General features: G+C 34.1%; 1 protein-coding gene across 2 annotated transcripts in view; it reads right to left on the bottom strand.

The window, feature by feature from the left end:
* The window catches only part of LOC143255128 (lachesin-like), a 165,382-nt gene that overhangs the window by 97,546 nt on the left and 45,048 nt on the right, over positions 1 to 22,788 (bottom strand). The window contains exon 1 of one of the 2 annotated variants that reach the window (XM_076510317.1): positions 90 to 169. The exons of the other annotated variant lie outside the window; for it this stretch is intronic. The gene's annotated coding sequence lies outside the window, so the exon portion shown is untranslated. Of the gene's footprint in view, positions 1 to 89; positions 170 to 22,788 lie in introns of those variants that run through there. 2 annotated transcript variants of the gene reach the window in all.

Here is a 22,788-nt window from a genome sequence, read left to right on the forward strand (position 1 = left end):
TTAGACAACTCTTTAATTATAAGTCTGTATTTTTCTTAAACGTTTTTCTGGATAAAACAAACAAAGCTTTTGTGAAAGCTCGAACTTACCTGCTCTGTGTAGTAATGCTTTCTGGTAATTCGTCGATAAATTTCAAGGCTTATAATGCTTATATTCCGAGTACGGTCACTGGAAGAGACAGCGCAAAAACCAATTTTGAAGCTTTCTCAAAAAACAAACTGCGCAGAATTTTGTTAATTATTAAATACAAGCTATGCAGTAGGCTATCTCTGCTGTACCCGTCTAGGTATCGAATCCCGATTTTTAGCGCTATAGTCTTTCAGACTTATTGTAAAGTCACTTACACAACTGCGTAAAAAAATTTCTTTCTTTCTATGAAAGTACAAGCAATGCTTTGGCAAGGAATATTTTATATTGCTATAAGTTTGATGCTAATGTGTTCTATATCATTTTTTAACGTTACTTCAGTTCATAGTATTGGTTAAAATATCTAATGTATCTATTTTTGGCATTTTGTTATTATAATGTTTTTTTTTCATTTTCAATTAACTATTCAGATTTTTAGCTGCTATATCTACAAAGCTAACAGAGGTTATTGGGATTACGACCGAAAACATAGCTAACATCAACGGTTCCCATGTGATGAAACAATGCATGCTAATATTATAAATAAGAATGTTAGAGGATTATTTATAATTAGCTGTGCTCTCCATTCAGGTTCAAATTTAGTCCTAATCTATATAGGTAGCCTGCCTTAGACATGAGTTAATATTAATTATTTACTTGCGAACACGTAGAAACTTCATGTTCAGGTATCATTTAGAAGCAGTACTCATTGGCCAGTTTGGATAGTTTAGTCTAATGCATGCAAGATGAATTGCTAAATAACTGGGGAAAGTCTAATGGTTTGTATTCCGAGCTACAGATCTCAAGATTACGATCCGTACTTTCAGCTGTGAGAGCTTTATAAAGTACAGTTAATCCCTTTACTTGATTTAAAGACAAAACACTTGTGGTGTTGGATGCTGTTAGTTAATTGTCGTCCTATTATTAAAAGCTTAAAGTTAGGACGACTATACTTAAATTCTAGGATCACTGGCCTTGTCTTTAGCCCACATAGGTATAATGTGCCCTTCAAGTTGATACATTCTAATTTAGTGCAGAAGACAAAAGTGCTGTACAGCGACCTCTATAGACTTTAGGGAAGACAGAACGTCAGCTCTCAATCTGACGGAATAGCAGAGTTTCACCGTTTAGCGAAACAGAAGTTCGAAAATGCGAAAGGCAACTAAACAGACATCTAAAACCCTTGGACTCAAAGTCGTTTACCACTTGAAGGATTCACTCAGTCCCAAATGAAACCTGAAGGGATTTAAGCCGAATCAGGGGAAACTTTGATTAGAGCCCCAGACAGACTTAGTTTTTCACATCTGATATCCAACTCGATGATCACTTCAAAAAAACAAAGAATATTTTGCGATGAACTGATAATAGTTTTAAACTTTGATAAACTAGCAACAATCTTCGTAAATAACTTAATGTCACACTTCAAGCCGCTGACATAGAATTCTTCTAAACGGTGTGTAATAACAGTTTTTATGAACTTATTTGTACCTTTAAAATATCCACTGTAAAACATCCATCTGTTTCATTATTTTCAACAAAACCAAATTACAGGAGTAGAGTAATAATAATAACAATACATCATGAAAACAGTTCGTGGTGTGACTTGTCTGACTATGTGGCTCACCAACGGACTTACAAACAATCATAGTGACGTTTGTGTCTCCTACACACGTTTTAACTTGGATTACATAAACAAAAAAGTAATATAAAGTGAAGTGTGTAAAATGTAAGTCCCTGGGACACTGTTTGTTGCAATATTTAAACTTGGATAAAAACAAGCGCAGTCTACGCAGCTTTTCTTCGATGGTTTTTTTGTACAAGAAAAACTTGCAAGTGCATGCCAGAAGCTACGTAATTTTCGGAAAGTTTTGGACATGTTGCAAAAAATATATACCAATCTTCGTAGTCTCAGCCAATCAAATCACTGGATAACATCGCAACTGCAGTGAAATCAGGTAGCACTGTAGTCAAGATGGTGGGGAAACCAATAAGTCTCACTTTTGATCAAAGGAAAACTGAAATATTTCCATGATATATTGCAAGGCAAAGAAATACTTTACAATTTGAAACTCAAGTAATATCACGTATATCTGAAAGAAGAGTGCAGCAATTATTCCTTCCCTATCCGCCATTTCTAATAAGTTTGTAATTTTAAGAAAAAGTTTAAGATACTTCTCGAAAGTATTGGTAAAAGGTTTTTAATGTATACATAAATTCGTGTAAATAAAAGTTGCATATAAGAATACAACGCATGAACTTAAACTAGAGAGAAATGCATAAGAAAATTATATCTTTACATATACTTAATGAAATCTTAATTTAACGGTAATTAATTATAATTCGCAATATAGGAACAGAACATCTTTCAGTTATTTTCTGGAGTGCCAGACCTTCCACTTATTTATTGTAGCATCACATTTCAACAACACGGAAGCGTTCACCCGAAGAACTTGTTCCATCTAAAACCTTGATATGGTAAAAACAGTCGTGTACATAAGATAAACTTCTTGTGTTTAGGGGGGGGGACCATAGACGGACCAAATGTCTCGTGAATTCTTTATTTCTTATGATCGCCTACTGTTCCAAATCAGTACTTTTCATAACGATAACAAACAGAAGACATAAAAATCTGTTTCACTCTTTCCTATGCGTTCGTAGAAACAACTTTTAAATCTGCAGTTGCGATTGTAATAAGTAACGAAACGTTTCGCACTGACGTAAGCATGGAAGAGACTACTTCTTCGCTATCGTGAATTTTGTTTCGTACGATCAAAATCAATACAAAACAGACAGAGTAAAGTTTGTTAAAACCAGGGGGTCGCAAAGCCTTGACAGGGGGTCGCAAAGCCTTGGCAGGGGAGGCGCGTAGCCTTGTTAGAAGTAGCTTGGGATAACATTAATTTTATTTCATCAATTACATTTTCAAGTCGCGAGTGCCAAAAGGTTGGGAACCCCTGATATAAGATGTAGGTGTATATAATGAATGCTGATTTCTTCGCATACTGCAGTTTAACTTTACAAGTAAAATAAAATACGAATTGTAATTATATTTTGGAAACTTCAAAACTTCTGTAGAGGTTGGTTTATTTTACCTACCTGTCCCGGCGTGGCCAGGTGGTTACGGCAACCGACTCGTAATCTGAGGGTCGTGGGTTCGAGTTCCTATGATACCAAACATCTTCGCTTTTTCAGCCGTGGGGGCATTATATTGTGTCTGTCAATCTCACTATTCGTTGGTAAAAGTGTAACCCAAGAATTGGCGATGGGTGGTAATCACTAGTTGCCTTCTCTCTAGTCTTACACTGTAAAATTAGGGCCGGCTAGCGCAGATAGCCTTCATGTAGCTTTGCGAAAAATTCAAACGAAACCAATTATTTTTGGTAAGATTAATCGCCCTGTAGGAGCTTAAGATAATTATCAAACTTTAGAGCCAGTTTTGTTGTTGTTGTTTTCATTTATAGCAGCATCTATATATAGAATATATAGAAGTGTACATTTATGTGATTTTGTTGTTGAATTTCAAAAAACTACTGGAAGGCTGCCTAGGCTAGCCGCCTATAATTTAGAAGTGAGAGACTAGAGTGATGGCAACTGGTCAACACCACTCACCGCCCACTTTGAGTCAGTATCTCGAGAAACCATAACTTACCGCTCGCGCCACTTTAGCTATTACACACTAGCGTAAAAAAAATTAACATCTGTTCTGTCTAAGACATTTAAACATTGTATAGAGCTAAGCTACATTGTAATGTTTATGGCAAGTCTAATAAAACGTCTCAAAGTTAACAACAAGATACGTAACAAAACTTTCTTCTCTCTGTTCTATTCAAACTTTACTACCTAATTTTGTAAGTAATTGATCTACCTTTGTATTTGTTGGTTTGTTGTGAAGAAAATGTGTGTATTGACGTTCTATACTTTAAAAACACCATTCAAATTAAAACAAAAGTAACGCTTGGATTATAGAAACATAGAATTTCGAGAAACACATGTAACACTCGCTCATCAAAATTATTTTTCACACAAATATTCTACCCTGTTACAAATCTTTTCGTATGTGAATCGGTTTATTTGGCCTTTTCACCTGAACTGTTGAATTCACAATGCATTCTCATTAAAACAAGCTACCTGTATATATCAGAATTCAAACATAGCCCAGTAATTAATATAAATAATTTAATGTTTCATCTAGCTAAAAGTATGCAGTACATTATTGTTTTTTAATTATAATAACATTGACTGGGTACCTTCACTGTTATCGATATTTTCGACCATAATCCCAATAATATTTCCCAAGTTTGTTTACCTTAGAATATTTAGCTTGGTACTAATCTCATACACTTAGCTAACAATGGAAAGTGTTTCTTATAATATGTATATATTATATGAAAAATAGTGAAATATAAATATATTGCATACATTAAATACTTTTAACCAAAACTAGAATTAAATCGCCTAAAATAACAAAATTAAAATGTCTTCTTTTTTTTTCAGAGTAAACAGATTTAAATGAGGTTAGAATCCTAGTAAGATAGCTAAATATTCTGGTAATTAACGACCATATTAACCCTTTAGGATGAGTAGCAGTATCTTTGCGTATAATAAACTAAAAAAACAATCACTGAAGACAGGTAGTTATAGCAAGCGATTTAACCAAAATGTTCATATATCTTTGAAAATTTCCTCTTTGCTGAGTTTCGTCAAAACTCATCAAATAACGAAACCCGGTAATAAAGAATTCGGGCAGTTATGAGACGCTTGAGGTATAACAATAACTCACACTAACAACAAAACATTTATTACACGGTGTATGAAACTTGAAAATAATTTCGTTAACAGTGCCTTGTTGATAGCGTTTTGTGTTCTAAAGCATTTGCCAAAAACTGAGTTGTTTGAAATGCTCACCATAAAAAAAAAGTACGCAGTATTTATTGATAGATGTTTTTGATGTGAAAGCTAAAGATCTGCGATCCTTGGCGAAAAGTTCTCGATTGAAATAAAAACAAATAATTAATTGTATTTTATTGTATTATCAGATGAAAAACGCCATTCCTGTAAATAACAGTTCCTTGTTGTTCGTTCTACCAAAATTATGAAATACATCTTCTTGTAGACAAACACACAAGTAATTTGCCAGTTCAGTGGTTAAACAGCATTAGTGACACATTAACCCAACACTAAAGTACCGTACTTAGCTATAGTGACTTATGGTAACCGCTTCGGCAAAGAACCTATCCATGAAGCCGCACCAAAGTTCTAGGGTTGTTGGAGTTCTCACCAATGAAAACGCAAGATAGCGTTGATGAGTTTGTCTTTATTACAGCTAAAGCACTTATCTTAACTACCCGCCTACCACTTCCTTTACTTTCTTAACGACTACCTCATCGTCATAAAACAACTATGAATGACTACTAATGTCAGCCATCTTGTTTAACTGTCGAAGTATATCCGTCAACAATTGTTTTGAACTCCGTGGTCATTATTTTAGGCTTATTTCGCTCTGCTAAAGATGATTACATCTCCTTTATCCATTTATTTTCCTTTCACTCTACATCCTCTTACGTCATTTCTCGTTCCCCATTTTATAAGCTTAGAATCACTTGGTTTCTTATCAAACTTTGGTTAGCAGAGTTCTGTTTTAACAGCAATGAGGGAGCGATTATGTACATAACTTGTAAGATATCTTTTGTGTAGAACCTAGTTTAGGATATTTTGGTAAAAATGTTAATTATTTACGTGCAAGTATAACTAATCATCAGGTTTTCTATTTATATTATTTTGTTCACCAGTAGACGCTAATGAACATACATATATCCATCATACGCACAATTAAGTCTTCAATAGCAATGGTTGTACCTGATGAGTGACAGTAAAGCATGGTAACAAAGCCATGGTTTTGTTCTTGTTTTTACAATACTATACACGAAATATTGAAATAGAATATTGTAAAATCGTCACAACTAGTGATAAGGGAGCATTTTTCAATAGCAGGAGAGAGAGTGGCGTTTATAACAAAGAAACATGAAACATACAACTGGTGAGTAGGCTTTCAAACAACTTAACTGCGTTGTTGTTTGGCTTAATCAATAACAGTAGGATCCTCACAACGGGATAATAAACATCTGTAGACAAGGGAAATGGTCAGTTTAAGTTTATTTGATGCACGTATTTCTAACCTGCTCCCTTGTAAAAAGATGTTCGAGTTTGTTCAGCTTTTCACCTAAACCTAAACTAGAACAAAACAAACAAGTACTTCGTAAAAGTCACAGCATTCTGACAGAGACCGTTGTAAAACTGTAGTTGTTTGTTACTACATGATACTTCAAAGATGAAGAAAAGAGGATATGTAGTTTTATTTCGAGAATCAAATTGTCATGCTCATGATATGGGCTAGGCCTAGCAGAATTAAGGTGACTAAGTAGGAATAAAATAGTGACAAACTTTTCATTAGTATACGTGGACATTTAAAAGTTTGCTTACAATGTATGTTATGTTTCAGCCAATCAAAATTATATAAATTACGAGCTAGTGTAACCGTTCAATGCACGGGAAGACAGAAGAGTCTCTCAGTAGATGGAATAGCGGGTAAGAGTCGAACTACGACTATCTTCTGTCACTCTCTCGAAGAGTCCTGGTGGTACGTATCAGATTTGGTGACAATCGGTCCAGCGACTCAACAGTTATAAGCACACACATGCGCAGACTTTTTTCAAATAACTGTTTAGGTTATGAAACTTTTTAAGACACTACTTTCAGTACTTCAGTCAATAAGAAGTCACTCGTATACAAATACAGGAAAAGGTATGGAAACATTAAATAACATAGCTTTACAAAATATCAGAGAGAAATTGCATCATGCATTTTTAAACTAAGGTAAGTTAACGCACTTAATATTGTTTAATCGAAGGTTATGAAGTGCTGACGTCAGCTATGGTGTGTGTATATATATACATAGTTGTAACCAATATATATGATATTAAATATTCAAAATAAATATGAAACAGTGTCGTCTGTGGGCAGAAAGGACATGAATCATTCTAAATAGAGTTGTGAAAAAAAGCTGTAGGAACAATAATAATAAAGACCAGAATGCTATTCGAACCCCTTTAACTCTATATAATAAATGTACATGTACTTTAGTGACTCTATTGTAGACTGATATGAATGATCAAGTAACAGATGTAGAAGCATATTATGAAAGGTTCTATATCATCTTGTGGAAACATATTTAAGATAATAAAGTAGGTTTAAGAATATATATTCACAGCCATATAGCTTATTTGTTTGTTGTTGTTAAGCAGAAAGCTACACAATGGGCTAGTTGTGCTCCGCCCACCACAAATAACGAAACCACATTTATATCATTATAAACCCAAAGACATGCCGCTGAGCCAATAGAGAGGGCGGCATATAATTAGAAAAGAGGGGTTAAAAACTTATAAATTGGATAAGTCGACTTAAAGTAATTTAATAGTGGCTAACAGTGACTTACTCGTTACAGTGACGAAATTAAAAATATGTGATTCACACAATGCACACCGTCCAGAGGCACAGCGGTTAATTTACGCTGTAAATCGGTGAGCACAATACGTATAGCGTATTATATAGTTTTTTTGCTAAAAGAGAAACAAAAAAAAGACAAAAACGTGTTATAAAGATGGCTGGTGTGGGTATTAAAACTTTAATTAAAGTGGAGAACAACGATCCGATCTCCTTAGGTCATCTTCAGGTTAACAAAGAGAGTTAGCAAATACCCGTGACTTGGCACAAGTCTTAGGCGGCTTTGCAGTAGATGTTTAGTTATTAATTAATTTCTACAATATATGATCCAAGAAGGTAGAATTGTTGATCTGTACTTTATTTTAATGAAAGTGTTAATACCCATACCAGCCGTCTTGATGAAAAAATTCTACTTTAAGTTGGTTTCTTCTCATCATAATTAGAAGAAGAGACAACTGATCCACGCGCATTTCTAGGCCATAAAGATAGAGGTCAGATTCCATTACAATGTATACACATAGTCACTTACTAAACGATTAACACCTATAGTTTTCGATGAAGTAAAAATAAATTACTGTTTTTAGTGTTTGGTGATTGCTTTAACTTTAGGAGTAAAATCATGAAACGAAATAAACTAGTTCTTGAAAAGAAAAAGTTTCATTCGAATCTGACGCCATATTTTGTATTATCTGTTTTAAAAAATCGTTGTTTTTTTTATAAAATATTTTTACTTTAATTCTAGTTTTCACAACAAGAAAGTGCAACGGTTGAAAGGTAGTAACTTTAGAAATTCGTTCCATTTTAAAACATCGCGAATTTGTATTTATTTTTGTGCTGTAGATTATAGCTACTCATAACTAAGGACATTATTATCTTAAGTTACAAAACTGGCTTTTAAACGAAACAATAGAATTGTCAAAACTACCAAATAAATTTGACTTACGATAGGTACTCACCATCGCAAAGGCTACTCCGTTCCATCTAGAAAACCCAAAATAATATTCAATAATGTTCTGGTAAACAGATTAGAGAAATACGGCCCTCAAACTCCACGTAAATATAAAAGAACTTTTAATTTTAACCATAGTTTCGCCTTTGCGGCTTCATGAGGGTTAGTTAATACAATTGGTTCATCTTAGGTGACCATAGTTTTATGTATTACTATTTCAATATGCGGTACGAGGCGGTAATACATATCAGGTATTACATAGAAGTAGCTCGTGATACTGAAGACGTTTAACTATTTTGAATTTCGCGGAAAGTTACACGAAGAGCTATCTGCGCTAGTCGTCCCTAGTTTAGCAGTGAAAAACGAGAGGAAAGATCGCTCGTCATCACCACCCACCGCCAACACTTGAGCTACTCTTTTATCAACGAACAATGGGATTGACAGAATATTATAACCCCCCACGACTGAAAGGATGAACATGTTTGGTGGGACTGGGATTCGAACCCGCGTCCTTCATATTGCGAGTTGAGCGCCCTAACCTTCTAGCTTGAGAGAGTAAGAAACACGTCTTAAATATTATATAATGTTTCTTGTAATGCTTCATAAAAAAATTCGAAGAATAGCTGTCAAGTACATGAAGATAAATCATCGTTTCTATAAATGACTACACTGTTATCATAATTTTGTTGTACGTTATAAAATATATATGTATATTAATTCTCTCATACCACTTAAGTTATTATATGGCCCGGCATAGTCAGGTGGTTAAAGCACTCGACTCATAATCTAAGGGTCGCAGGTTCGAATCCCCGTCACCCTAAACATACTCGTCCTTTCAGCCGTGGGGGCGTTACAATGTGACGTTCAATCCCTTTATTCGTTGGTAAAAGAGTAGCCCAAGAGTTGGCGGTGGGTGGTGATGGCTAGCTGCCTTCCCTCTAGTCTTACACTGCTAAATTAGGAACAGCTAGAGCAGATAGCCCTCGTGTAGCTTTGTGCAAAATTAAGAAAAAAACAAAAATTATCATATCTTATGTCATTATTATTTACTTTTGAAATTAATTTAACTATAATAAATCATTTTCTAGTCGTCCTTTGTCTTAGTTACGGATATACACATAAGATGCTTTTATTTTGCCTATTTGCGAGACTCAAACCCCGGATTAGAGAGTTAGTCCACAAACTTAACTCTGGTCCACCGGAAGACTTTACAATAAAGTCATGATCAAAAACTATTACCTCAGTTGTTACGTTTATAGATACCGCACTTTTAATATAGATCCTAAAACCGGTGAATGAGCATGTTGTACGCATGCCCAAATCATCGGTTCTCCTGGTGCCATTTCCGAATTTGTTAACCTTTTTTATTTTATTTGACAAAAGTGTAGCACTAATATGTACGGATCTCTCACTGAACTGCTGTTAGTAGCAATTTCCAACTTATTAAGAAAGTAAGATGCGAGTACAGAATGCACGTGTGTTCATATCTGATGGCCTTCCGGGGGCACAGCGGCATGCCTGAAAATTTACACCGCTAGAAACAAGGTTTCGATACCTGTGGTGAGCAGAGCACAGATACCCCACGTATGGCTTTGTGCCTAAGCCTCAAAAAAGCAAACCAGAACCTATACAAGAATGGTGTTAAAAGGCGCATGTCGTGTAGCTAAATATTATTGCGTCATACTTCCCTTTTTTTGTCAAACGTTTAGATCTTTTCCATTCTTTCTTTACTTGTTACTTATTTTTACTAAACTAATGATAAATAACTATAGATTTATATCTTTTCACATTTTTGTAAATCTAAAATAACGTTTTCTACGATTTTCTAGAATCTATAGAGACAATTACACATAATAGTACAGACTTTTAAAAGTACCACGTCTGGTGCAGACCAGTATGTAGTTACTATGGTGATAGCTTTCTGTCATTCGACGCGAACGACACATAATAATCCAGTTAATACGAAGACCATCACAGGAAAGCCGAAATGCCAGGGGTTTGAAAAATAAATCAACTTGTATTGGAATAGTTAAAACTGATAATAAAACTTTGGGTCTTAGCCTTCAGAGATATCGATGTTTATATCAGTCCTTCATATTGAATTTTTAATTATTAACCTTTCATAGGTTCTTGTTTCTTCTAAAGTTTCTCTCCTGTGTGTTTGTTTAGGCTTTTACTTATTAAAGTGTTAATGTCTGTGAATGTGCGTCTTTCATACCATAATCTGAAACATTCATATCAAAAAACAGATTACCATTCGTAGAAATGTACACCGTGTAGTTCCCGTTATCAACGAAATCATGCACTAAATTATACATGCGTATACAGACTTCGTTAACGATCTGTCTACTAGATTTGAAATGCAATTTAAATAATTAAAAAAATGTAAGTTTTGCTTGTCAAACGCTGCACCATTTTAGGATATCGTATTATATTAATGGATATCTAATTTGTCATATTACTGAACAGCGTAGAAGCTAATTAATCAATGTTTTTTATGAGAATTAGAACGTAAGGTAGTAAACTGTAATGCATAGTTATTTGAATAAAGCTTTGTGTAAGTTTAGAAGGATAAAGAACACAAATTATGGTAAATTTACTATAGAAACTTATTAGCTGAAACAACTAATAAAGACATTAGTTTTCATTGTGCCGAAAAACGTCGTTTAAGTTTCTGTTTTTACTTTTAAAAAGATAACGTGCAATCAAAGTGATTAGCTGTTGTTCACTTCATTTTATCTTACCATAATGACAATAACTTGATGAGCGAGAAAAGTTTAGGATTCTATGGAGTAAAGGACCAAGTTATTCTGATTCAAAATGATGAAAATATATCTGATACATTCCTGAAATAAATGCTTGTAGTTCGAAGGTGCAACACATTTCATAAAGAAGTATAAGTTTGTTTGTTTATTTTAGAATTTCGCTCAAAGCTACAGGTGGGCTATCTGCGCTAGCCGTCCCTAATTTAACAGTGTAAGACTAGACGTAAAGCAGCTAGTCATCGCCAATCACCGCCAACTCTTGAGCTACTCTTTTACCAACGAATAGTGGAACTGACCGTGACATTATAGCGCCCCCACGGCTGAAAGGGCGAGCATGTTTAGTGCGACGGAGATTCGAACTCGCGACCCTCAGATTACGAGTCAAACGTCCTAACGCACCTGGCCATGCTTGGCCGCTAGTATAAGAAATAAAATGTATCGCTGAATAAAAATCTATGTAAGGCTTTTTACCGAAACTGAAAAAAGAAACCAAACAAAATAGAGATGGAAGTGGACATATCACTTGATCCGGCTAATGATCACACGGCATACTAAGCCTCCTTGGAAAATAAAACCCCTACATTACTGGCTTCCCCATTTTGTCTGTCGATAGTTTAGTGTTTTAATAGAACCTCAGCTTTCATTTAGTTAACTTTAGAATGGTTCTTTCATCACTATTTTAGAGTAAAGTAACATTTTACGATTGGAAATGTTGGTTCTATTTGTTTCGCTAGCGAGAAAGTCAGTAATCCATCCTGTCCTTATTTGGTTCCTTTTAACGAGTTCAGTAGCCAGCCCTTCACTGCATGACTGTTTCATTTAGCGATTTTTTTTCTTATAGTTGTCTGTTTACTTTTTTATATAAAATAGGGTACCTGGATTTTTAGGTTCTAAAGTGTATTTTGTAGCTTTATAAATGCAAAATAATAATAAAATAAGTGGTAAAATGTCGTGAAGACTTTTTTGCTCTGTTAAATGATGATAAAATTATATTTACTACTAGAAATAGAAAGGCACTAGGCGTGTTGAAGAAAGATGCTGGTGATCAAAAATCAAAATCTTAGTTTTGGCTTTTCGCCAGTTTTCGATTTGGAACGCTCTGGATAGCCGAAAAGCGGCATATATATCGGAGTTGTAGCGATTATACCAAGTAGCTCTTCTTATTTACCTTCTGATGACCTGTACAGAAGAAAGGCCAAATTAATTTAGTATTGCTTACGGATGTCCGAGTCATCTCTACATAGAGAGTGCCAGCGCACTCTCTGATAATATTTTAGAACGTCGGTTAAATAAAAATTCTATAACAATTTTAGAAGAATAAGTGTGCGATGACTGTTTTGTTTGAATGTTTGAAGTGACAGAATATAATATGTTATAATAGGATTTACAAAGCTGGATTATCCACCTCTTTACCTCAGACTATAGTTTGAGACGTTTTAAGGCTACCGCTTCTTATAGCATTCTTACTTTATTATTATAATATAAATTAGTATGTGATTATAAAAGGTTATAATATCCAGAACTAAGTGAAAATTATCTAAGAACTAAAGGAATTATTTCGACGTTTATTAGTAGAATCTGTTCATTCGCTTGTTTATCTTTTATGGTTTTAATACAAGGCTCTCATACACTATTGGAGAGAGCATTTTGGAAAACTGTTTTAATTTATCTCTAGAGATTTGAATCTCTAGAGTTTATACAATGTAATAAAACAAATCTCCAGAACGTTCTCTTAAACGAATCTCTCATTTGGCACTTCTGTGGCCTCCGACATTTGATAGCCCATCAACATTTGCCTTTTTGTTTACTTTACATTAAATATTTGCGTTTTTTCTTTTCAGTCCCACACCCATCGCTCAGCGGGCACACTGTAGGTCTACAAAGCTAAAAGAATTCGGTTTTGATACCCATAGTGAACAGAACGCAAGTCGCCCATTTTATAACTTTGAGTTCAATAACAACCAACAAACCATCTTTTTTCTTAGATTATAAAATATTGCCACAAGTAAACGCCTAACTTTATGACACATTTTATCAATATTAATCGTACTGTGAAGACACAATTAAAACCTATAGAGTAAAAAGTAATCTATCACTAACTGTTGACTTTGTACTAATGTATTCCTACTAGTTTATTGTCAATAGTAATTTATTATTATTATTTCATTGGTGTGAAACGTGAAGTTAAAGCGATTTAAGTGTTCGTGTTTTCAAATAAATCTATCTCTTTAAGTAGATTGCAAAGAACAACTAACGCAAGGTAATTTTTAAGAGCGATTATAAACGTCACTTTCGTAGCGACCAGGTCATGATAAAACTGTTGTAGTCCTCAGGTTATTGTCTCTAAACTGTCAAATCATCAAAGTATTGAATATCATTAAACTTGTTGAACGTTTGTAACGAAATACAACAGAAAAGACTGACTTTTAAAGGTATTGATTTTTCTTTATTCAACCAGAAATAAATTTGTAGAAAATATTCAAGCGGAAGCTCACAAATCACCAAAAATAAATAAAAATGTCGATTTTTGAGTAATTATCAACGTTAATTTGAAGGAAGGCGAAGGCGAAACTTTTAATTCAGGCGATGTCAAAAAAGTCAATTTCATAGTTTCACGCGACTGTATCAAGAATGTCAATTTCATAATTTCAGAGGTCGTCATGTAACGCGATACGAACTATTTTCCGCAGTTGACCATCTTTAAAAACGTATTTTTCTTTATTTCTCTAGCAATCCAAACGATCTCACGTGAATTGCTAAAATACGAAGCCTTATTGAGATATTACACAAATTTCTCTCCTCTTTCATTTTTTGAGGCTTGTTAAAAACAAATTTTACTAATAACGTTTACTAGGTTCTGTTTGTTTGTACTGCCTTAGCGCAATATTACTCATTCGGCTTTCTGCACAGTGTCTGTAGTTGGAATAAAATCCTTGATCTTAGCGTTATAAATCATCAGGTGTACCACTGAAACATAAGAGTGCAAAGAAAGTTTGTTTGCTTGTGAGACAGTAAATTTTATTATGCCTATGACTATGGTTGTGTTTATCTTTCACTTACTATTTCTCTCTAACATTTAATTTAGCTAAGAATTTCTCTTGCTTTGTAGCACAGCGGTATGTCTACCAACTCATAACACCAGAAGCTAGTTTGGATACTTGTAATGGATAGAGCTCAGTGGGTAACATTGTGCTTATGTACAAACGAAAAACTATGAATTTCTAGTTCCATTAAAACGCTAACTCACCTTTTGCACAATTGTTTGCATTCTGAGTAAATGTATATGAGTGTAGCAGAAAAGTATGTAAATTTATGATCACATGAGGTTGTACTCTCGTGATCTACTCAGTGAATAAACACTAAGACAAAGAGAGAGAGTCACGAGCTAGTTATTGTTAAGTGGACCTCAGCACTGTTATCTGTATTGAAAAGTATAGTGTAATTTTATTATAACAGCTGTACTTTATTTGAAATTAGGTTTTTGTTCTTTCTAATTCTATTTTCCCGGTACCATTATTATTGATTTATTAATATTTATGATAAAATACTTATTATTATTGGTGTGAAGTCGTGGTGAGAATTTTGTTTATTAATTGTGTTGAATTTATTTCAAAGCGACGTTATTGTGAATAAATTGTGTTTTTTGTCCTTGAACCCTGGCAAGTACTTATGTAAAACCGTTATATGTTTGTTGTTTTATTAATGGAAACCTGTACAATAAATTATCAACGTCGTGCCCTGCTCGGTGATCAAAGTTCACCTCCTTATCACTAAACTACTGAGGCATAAACCGAGCTCCCTTGATACAAACTGTTAAAAAATGTGAACTCGGGCTCAGTGCTGTACATGTCGCCATTGCGTTTCGGGTCGAACTATGAGGTTGAAGTGTATTCTAAGGACAGCTGGTATGCCTATTAAAACTGTAATTAGAATAAAGTACTGAAAAACGTTTCGACCTTCTTTGAACCAATGTAAAAGAACACCAGCACCTTTATATCTATATTAATTAATAACATAATATCTAACTGCAACGCCCCCTACAATCCCATGGCCGTTTACACTCTCGTCCCCAAGACATCTGCCCGACAACGGTCAGCTGCAAATTCTCTTTGTTAACCTGAAGATGACCTAGAAGGTCGAAACGTTGTTCTGTACTTTATTTTAATTAAAGTTTCAATATCCTTACGAGCCATCTTTAAAATACATGTTTATTTTAAGTGGGTTTCTCGTCATCACGAATTATGAGGTTCATGGTTCATAACCTACGACCGGAAAAACATGTTAAGCATTCTGGGGCCGTAGGTGCACGGTAAGAATACTGATCGTATCCCTTTGTTCGATCAAATAATCATAATCAGAGAGTTTGTGGTTGGTGTTGTTGACTAGCTACTTTCTTCTGGTCAAAATTAAGAAAGGTTATGAGCAACATTTTTAAACAAACAAGTTGCCACTATTAATACAAACACTGACTTAAAAACGCCTTTCTTTAAAGATGATCCATTATGCCTGCGTTTTAGCATTCATCACGCATAGTTGGCGGGCTAGATTACCGTTGTTTTTCGTATTGTAACTGAAAACAACCCTAGGATAAACTTGTGCTACTTCATTTTAGGAGTTTTGCCTGAAAAGGTAGATAAATATCCATAAATATGGCACACTCAAACATCTTTTTTTTTATACTTTTGACTTTCATCAACGCTATTAATTAGCGTTGTGTGTGTGTGTGTATGGTAACTGGGAAACGTACATGGATTATATTGCTAAGATTTATGCTCAAGAATAAAGAATAATAAATGTCCTGAAGCAGGAAAGGTTTTCCACTTTTTTATAGGACTTTGGCGTTGAATTGAAAGACACAAATAATTAAATAATTAAGTGACAATTTCTATCTTCCACAAAGCAGAATATGAGGTTATTAGGAAATTAATAACGAAAGAATAAATGAAGGTTAAAAGTGTCTAACTTCGTTCTTTACACAATCTTTTTGCCCAACGGTTACCCTCAGCTAGTTATCACAAAACGTAATCTAAGTCATTGTTTGATTAACTTCTAATAATATAAGTAAGGCAAGTCTAGGGTTAACTTATAATAATAAAAGTAAGGCAAATCTAGGATTAACTTACTTTCCTGCTTATTGGATACATGAAAAAGTGCGATATGATTCTTTTTGTATTTTCATTTTTTGGAGTTTTCTTGTCATGTGTAAAACTAGAAAATGAAAATATGTTATATTTGTTATTAGATGTTCCACACTACGTGACTCGCTTTTTAAGGTTTAGTTTTAATTCAAAATATGAGGGATCCATTTATAGGAACAAAGCTTATATCTGGCCCTTTTTTAAATTAAATAACCCGTGACGTGTTAATGATGCAACTAAAGTTTAAAAAGCATTACTAAGTTACAGCAATTCCTGGTAATAATGAGGATCTTAGAGCAATTTGTAGCCGCGGCATAACAGCTCAAAGAATGTCTCTGAGGTTTTCAAGTACAAACTTTTAGCTCATAGCTCCGTCATTTCTTATCCGATTTGAGATATAATTACACTTTTGATCTAAGGAGGTCAAACCCTTTCAGTTGATATATTTGACCCCGCACAAATGCTCACAGCTTAATTTACTCTAGTCCTGCCTAAAACAATTTCAAGTGTTAAATCTATTTGGGATACTCTTTTCGGTTTTATTACGCTATGGGAAGATGGACTGAGATTATCGAATAACCAAGGATGTTCCTTACCCTGTATTACTCTTCCCAGTTAGTGCCCCGCTGGTATAGCCTTAAGTCTACGGATTTACAACGCTAAAATCAGGAATTCGATTTCCCTCGGTGGACTCAGGTGATAGCCTGATGTGGCTTTGCTATAAGAAAACACATTATTCCCAGTTCATACTTAGTTTGATAACTGTGATTATGCACTATTGCTAGGTACCTAACTTTCATTCTAACAAGCTATTACGATAATCGACCAGGCTGATCTTGACCTGCCGATTTTGACAACGTTTTTCTACAGGTTTTCTCCCGTACATGAAAACCGGCTTCCAATACCATGTTTAGAAAGACTAAAATCCGTTAGAGCTACATGAGAGGACTTGACAGATATGTTGTCGAGGGGGATTGTCGTGCTGCTTTTCTTGAATCCTCTTTCCTGAGTGTTTGGAAGCTTGTGAACTTCCGTCAGTTTGATACAATTCTTTATTATCTTGTTAATGATACCAGGAGATAAGCCAACCCACATCACAATGACATTTTGGGTAGGTGTGTTCTCTTTCGTAATCCTGGCCCTCATTTTGTGGGTAATGCTGCTGCTCGTGATGAGCATAAGGTGTGGTTTATACATTGAAACTCTTACGTATTTTTCCCATGTGACGCGAAAAGGTTATTTACATCCCCTGTATTTTCTCACATAATACGTGAAACCTGTTACACATACACCGAATTTTATCATTTCTACGTAAATGTTTTTCTCATACTCACTTATTTTAACATGTAATATAAGTGATTTTTTTTAATTTCTTAGATAGTTTGAAAGACCCCTATAGGTTTTCCGTGTAAAAAATCAAAACATTTACAACGTAATCATTTTCTATAGTCTAAAAGCTCTCTCTTATTCAACTCGATTTAGTCTGGTGTATAACATTTCTGTGAATGGATTATAAACTCTCACATTTAAAATTATAAATTCTTTGTGATAGAGCAAATTCAAATGGATGACATCATGATAATTTTGAGATTATTTCGTGTGAATTCGTCATTTTTATCACGAAAAAGTAGCATGTGTAGGTTTCATGTCCTTCCTTCCTCTTTATTATTTCAATTTAACTTAATTGTAATTTAACTGAAAATTGGAACCCGATGTAAGTTCTTAAGAAGTTGTGGCTTTCATCTTATTTGTTTTGAACAGCTTAATACATTTTTACCAAAAGAAAAATAAGTGTGACGCTAGAGTTAAAATTGAATCTGCTCTACTTTTAACTTTCTGACGCTATAAAAATACACAGGAAATCAAACTTCACACATTAGTTATCGAAATATAGTTCTGAATACCCTCAAACGAGGAATAGATAAATGGAACAATAATATGCAAGCTTATGTTGTGACACGTAAATTATCAAAACAAATTAATTCCAACGTAATACGTTCTAATAAAAAAATGCCTTTGTTGCAGGTTCTGTGATAATGAAATTGCCTTAACGTCGGAACACGCGTTTTCCACAAAAATATATACCTACTCTGAGATAAGTATTACGTCTTCAACTATAAATACGAAATGTAACTTTACTACAATTTACTGCAGTATTCAATATCAAAAATAACGACGCTTATATATGTGCGCATGAGTTTGAATTATATAAAAAGTTATAAAACATATATTTGTGTATAGTATCGTTACAAATTATGTGAATTTATTTTGCATAGTTTCAAGTTCCTTATTTCTTAAACAATTTTAATTTCAAGCATGAAATTATAATTTTCTAACTTGTTACATAAGACGGAAATAAATATTGTCGTTATCACTACACACACTCTGCCCAGTCAATGTAGCTTGTTAGATGTTATAATCAATGTAGCGTGTGCTCTGTTTAATCAATGTAGCTTGTTAGTAGTTATAATCAATGTAGTGTGTGCTCTGTCTAGTCAGTGTAGCTTGTTGGTTGTTATAATCAATGTAGCGTGTGCTCTTTTTAGTCAATGTAGCTTGTTCGTTGTTATAATCAATGTAGCGTGTGCTCTGTCTAGTAAATGTAGCTTGTTGATTGTTATAATCAATATAGCGTGTGCTCTGTTTAGTAAATGTAGCTTGTTGATTGTTATAATCAATATAGCGTGTACTCTGTCTAGTAAATGTAGCTTGTTGATTGTTATAATCAATGTAGCGTGTGCTCTGTCTAGTCAATGTAGCTTGTTGATTGTTATAATCAATGTAGCCTGTACTCTGTCTAGTAAATGTAGCTTGTTGATTGTTATAATCAATGTAGCCTGTACTCTGTCTAGTAACTGTAGCTTGTTGATTGTTATAATCAATGTAGCGTGTACTATTTTTAGTCAATGTAGCTTGTTGATTGTTATAATCAATGTAGCGCGTGCTCTGTTTAGTTAATGTAGTTTGTTGGTAGTTATAATCAATGTAGCGTTTGCTCTTTCTAGTCAGTATAGCTAGTTGGTTGTTATAATCAATGTATTCTGTGCTCTGTCTAGTCAGTGTAGCTTGTTGATTGTTATAATCAATGTAGCGCGTGCTCTGTTTAGTTAATGTAGTTTGTTGGTAGTTATAATCAATGTAGCGTTTGCTCTTTCTAGTCAGTATAGCTAGTTGGTTGTTATAATCAATGTATTCTGTGCTCTGTCTAGTCAGTGTAGCTTGTTGATTGTTATAATCAATGTAGCGCGTGCTCTGTCTAGTAAATGTAGCTTGTTGATTGTTATAATCAATGTAGCGCGTGCTCTGTTTAGTTAATGTAGTTTGTTGGTAGTTATAATCAATGTAGCGTTTGCTCTTTCTAGTCAGTATAGCTAGTTGGTTGTTATAATCAATGTATTCTGTGCTCTGTCTAGTCAGTGCAGCTTGTTGATTGTTATAATCAATGTAGCGCGTGCTCTGTCTAGTAAATGTAGCTTGTTGATTGTTATAATCAATGTAGCGCGTGCTCTGTTTAGTTAATGTAGTTTGTTGGTAGTTATAATCAATGTAGCGTTTGCACTTTCTAGTCAGTATAGCTAGTTGGTTGTTATAATCAATGTATTCTGTGCTCTGTCTAGTCAGTGTAACAAGTTCTGATTAGTAAGTTTAATGCGTGCTTTGTTTTGTCAGCGTGTAGTACATGTTCAAGTTGGTAGTCAGAATGTAGTACATATTCTATTTGTTTAGTATATGGAACATTAACTAGATTTAACATGTACTACATTTTGACTGGTAACTTGAAAGTGTATTACATTTTGATTACTAACTAACTAACTAGTAACACGTACTACCAAGTGACTAGATAGAACATGTACTATTATTTCCCATTATTTAACACTTCTCAACAAGTATGGCAGATCTAACAAATCAAAACAACTTTTGTATTTTAAAATTGCACCTTGGTTAAGGACTTTTTTTTCCTTTTGCATTTGAACAGTGCATCAGGGTCATTCTATGACTGGTACATCAAAGAACTGTGCCACAACTTACTTCATCACTTACTCATATGAGGTCGTAGTTGTTTATATCGCTTGACCTGCCTTGCGACCTTAGTTGCATATTACGGCAGTTTAACAAAATTATACGACTAGTGTGGCATGTGAAAATATGTAGTGAACACGTAAGACTTGTGAATGTTTGTTTCAAATAACTGCTATTTCAAAGAATTGATCGCATAGAATATGTTATATTTTGTAAGAGTAATTTTTTATTTGCACAACATTGGTCAGTGGTGATTACAGTGTGTTATTCATTCATTCAGTAAAGCACATCTGTTGGCCAGTGGTAATAATAGTGTATTATTCATTTATTCAGTAAAGCACACCTACCTTCTGTTAATCGTTCGAGTGTATTATCCTTCTATTCAATGAAATAATTTTTTTGTTTCTCAGTGTCCGCTAAAGTGTTAATATCCGTCTTTTTTAGTAAAGCTCGTGTTCTGTTGGTCACGTTTGGGCTTGTCAACGTAACATATCTTTTAAAGTGCACTAGGCTCATACGCTGTTTATGTTTGTTGAAAGGCTTTAGTGCTCAAGTGTATTTAACCTTCATCTGTAGTTTAAACTTTCCAGTTACCCCTTCTACTCATCAAGAAATATATGATTAACATGGTTTATGAACAAATATTTTTATCGTCTTAGAGATGTGCAATGAAATAACAAAAACTATTAAGTTTAATTAATGTATGACGCTAAACCTAAACGTTCCTACTTTAGTAGGAACATTACAAATACGAGCAAGCACTGTATCAAAAATTTGATCGAAGGATTAAAATTTCCTTTAAGTAGCAATATACCACAGATTCTGTTTCTTGATTTATGTACTAATTAGTTCGATGTTTGTATTTTTAGGTATCACTACTAAAGATAAAAGACTAGCATCATTTCCAATATATTCCTTTTCTTTGTAACTAAACATTCAATTATCTGTTAATTATTCCCTTAAGATTCGACCAAATGCAATTATAAAACATATCAGTAAAACGAAACATTCCATCGTGCTGTCTGATAATGGAAGTTGTCTTAATTGATATAATTCCTAAACATGTACTTCTAAACTTTGTTACTTAACAAAACAAATTGACAATTTTAAGGTTCTATAATTGTTCAGATGTCACCAGGAGACTGTTTGCTAAACGACAAACGGTGTTAGGGAACTGCGATCTCTTGTCACTAGGTGTTTTTTACTGAAGTAAAAACGGTTATTTTACGGTCTATAATCGTTCACATGTCACCAGGAGACTGTTTACTAGACGAAACACGATGTTAGGGAACTGCAATCTCTTGTCAGTAGGATATATTTTACTGCACTAAAAAATGTTATTTTAAGGTTCTATAATCGTTCAGATGTCACCAGGAGACTGTTTGCTAAACAAACGGTGTTAGGGAACTGCGATCTTTTGTCACTAGGATATATTTTACTGCACTAAAAACGGTTATTTTAGGGTTCTATAATCGTCCACATGTCACCAAGAGAGTGTTTGCTAGACTAAACGCAAAACGGTGTTAGCGAACTGCAATATCTTGTTACGAGGATATATTTTACCGAACTAAAATCGGTTATTTTAGGGTTCTATAATCGTTCTTTTATCTCCAGTATCATTTGCTGAACGAAAAAGTTTATTTTAAAGAAATGCGATCTCTTGTCACCAGGGTATCGTTTAAAGGTGTACGTTGTATGTTTTACTGAACTTAAGGTTGTTTTATAATCTCCGCACTCAGTAGTTAACTCAAGATTACTATCGGAGTTCTCATTGGCGTTTTAAAACTATTTTAACACATTTTATAAAACGAGCAATGCATCAATTCCTTGTGGGTCTGGAAATAGCTTTGTTCATAATAGCATAAGTCATTTAAAGTGTAAACAAATACCACCAATATTACAATTAGTTTCATTAATAACAACAGGGGGCAGCAATGTGTTTTACACAAAACAATGAATGATTTCACTCAATCGTTTTGGTCAGTTCTACACACCGAGTGTTATAAGGGACTAAAACATCAAACGTTCCACTGTCAGTAATCGGTTCAAAATAAGTAGGCATTATCAAGGTTAATAGCAAATTACAATTTCATTTAAAATAAATAGTATATTTAAAAGTTTCGTGTAGTTTTCTTCTTTGAAGGCAAGACTGGAATAAATAAGAAATGACCACTGAGACAGACCTGGTTACAATGCTGAAGTTGCCTTCTTTAACACCAGATGTCTTCTCAAAAATTGTCAAATAGAAGCACTCAAAATTCGGCCAAATCTCTAAAATAAAATCCACACT

The sequence above is a fragment of the Tachypleus tridentatus genome, chromosome 7, assembly GCF_004210375.1.
Source record: "Tachypleus tridentatus isolate NWPU-2018 chromosome 7, ASM421037v1, whole genome shotgun sequence".
NCBI classification, from domain to species: domain Eukaryota; kingdom Metazoa; phylum Arthropoda; class Merostomata; order Xiphosura; family Limulidae; genus Tachypleus; species Tachypleus tridentatus.